Genomic DNA, 2546 nt, shown 5'->3' on the forward strand with positions numbered 1-2546 from the left:
GGCACAGTGCCACCAGGGCCACACTGGCCTGGCCCCAAATGGGGAGCTGGGAGCAAGCATGGTGCATCACAGAGCAGGACTGCAGACCTTGTGCTGGATGATGGGGATTAGCCTTGAATTTCAGCCATCCCAAACACAGAAAGACTGCCTGCACACTCACCACATGGACTACTATAAAAATACCCATCTCTCACTACCAAAGGTCCCACGGGCAGACAGTGGAGGGCATGGCCTGTGAAATTAATTTCCTTTGGGCTCCCAAGGTCCTTTGTGGAACCATGCTGAAGGACAGGCACTTTATAGGCATTTCTAACACAGACACTGTAGGTGGTGGTGGGGCCCAACCACAGCCTGTCTGACTTACAGACCTGAAGAGCGGCACAAGACATCATTGACAAGGGGTTAAACCAGCTAGCAGGTGCCAAAAGGGAGAGACAGACAGGGTTTCCAACCAAAAGCACCCTTTATTCCATTGCCAGTGGGGTTTTCTGTTGTGTCTGCCCAGGGCACCCTTTTCTGCTTTTCATGGTGCCTCTGCTCTCTGAATCCCGCAGAATAAATGCAGCAGGCACGAGGAAAGCATCAGCTGGCTGCCTGAAGATAGCATTTTAATTAGCCAGCAACCAAAACGTGGACGTGACCAGAAGCCTTTCAGGGAAAATTCTCGTGCACAGGGTGAAAGGCTGTATGACAAGATCAGAGTGCCAGCCTGAAAACCTGGCCTCCCTCCACGTGTCCTCGCCTCACCTTGGGCCAGGGCACAGGTGAGCCAGGTGTGAGCTCTGGGCAGGGTGAGGGGCAACTGTGCTCCTGTGTCCCAGTCTCTCCAAAGGCAGGGTTCTCAATCATGTACAGCCTCTCCAACCAGCCTGAGCTTGCTTCCAACACCAAGCTATGATGACTTTCCTCACAAGAGATGACAGCCCAGTCACACCCACCCTGGAGAATAAAGAAGGGTTGGACTGCTTCCAGAGCCACAAGTACCCCTGTCAGAGCTGGCTTGGGCAGGGCAGGGTCTTGCTGCAGTTGTTTGAGGCAGCTACCTTGGCTCTGCTGCATCCACGCAAACAAATTCTATCAGTTGTCCCATCTGAAATATGCCATCCAGCCACTGTCTCATGAAATAGGCTGGCTCTGCAGATATCCTACTTCTCCTGAGCCCTTAGAGGTAGGAAAGGAGAAGGGCACCAGGAGCAGCCAGCCCAGCTTGCCATTGGTGGGACAGGGTTTGATGTGTTGTGACTGACAGCAGGAACATGCTGACTCATCCATCCAGGAGACCTGGATCCCCTTACGCTGAGATTTCACATCCAGCTCAGCTCAGGGGAGAAGCACTTACCTGCCGGCTTCCATTTTTCCAATTTAATGACTTGTAAACATTTCCCAGGTCTCAAAGAGGTAGAGCAGGTCTCCTGAGCATAGGCTTGCTGTCTTCATCACCTTGCACAGCCACAGGCAAAAGAGCCCATAGATCCACACAGAACAAAAGCCAGTGGTGAATACACAAGGGAAGCAACTCCTTGGGTTCCTCATGCAGAAACATCCAGACGGCTCACCTTCTCACCTCACTGCTGCAGTCCACAAGACGTTGCTGAACACAAGGAACCAAAGCGTCCTCAGGTACTCATCCTCTTTCCTCCACTCCACCCTCTGCTGAGGCAGCAACTGCAGGTCCACCTGTTGAGCTACCTGAGTCCATCCTAAATAGAAGCCAGAATCTTTACCTCTGCAAGAGCAGGAATGATGCAGCCATGAATTCAGTGGTCTGTATTACCCTAAGTGAGTCACCTCCCAGACATCCAGGAAACATCCTGCATGCTCCTTTCCAGTGTGGCCAGATGACTGACACATGACACATTCCTCTCCATGGATGACGAGGAAATTACACCACTGCCAAAGTTTTTCCTCCTAAAGACCCCAAAGCACATCACAAAAAATGCAATGATATCAAGATCCCTCATGAAGTGATGAGCATGTCAGATCCCTCATGTCAGAGCTGAACAGTTTTGTTCCATGTCGTCCAGGATGGCAAGGTCTGGCTGAGCCACCACTGACAGCGAGTTACATGCACACAGGTCCAACTGCAAACACCAAGTCCATTACCAGAAAGGGCAGGCTCAGAGCATTACTTTCACCTTGGATTGTAAACTCCACCAGGATCGCATCTACTCATGCCTGTACAGTACCCAGCTCAAGGGACTTGGCTCCTGATAGGAGAGAGGCAGGGTTGGGACCATCACCACACTGCTTGGCATCAGGCTGGGAAGAACCCAGGAGTCCTGCCCCCTTGGTCCTGCCCATCTCACCCCCCTCTTCTCACCAGGCAGGGAACTCAGGCTGAGCTCCACGAAAAGATTCTGGTGCCTACCTCCCACTCATTTCAACGGGTTTTAGGTACCTAGATGCTTTTGGAGGCGCTGGGCCCAAATCCGAGAGTCCAGCTGGTAGGTTGCTGATGCTCTGTAGCCTCCAGAGGCAATGCTGGACAAACTGTTACACAGTGGAAGAAAACCAGGATGTAAAGCAGAAGGAGAAGGCAAAGGAAA

This window comes from Corvus cornix, chromosome 3, assembly GCF_000738735.6.
Source record: "Corvus cornix cornix isolate S_Up_H32 chromosome 3, ASM73873v5, whole genome shotgun sequence".
Taxonomy (NCBI): domain Eukaryota; kingdom Metazoa; phylum Chordata; class Aves; order Passeriformes; family Corvidae; genus Corvus; species Corvus cornix.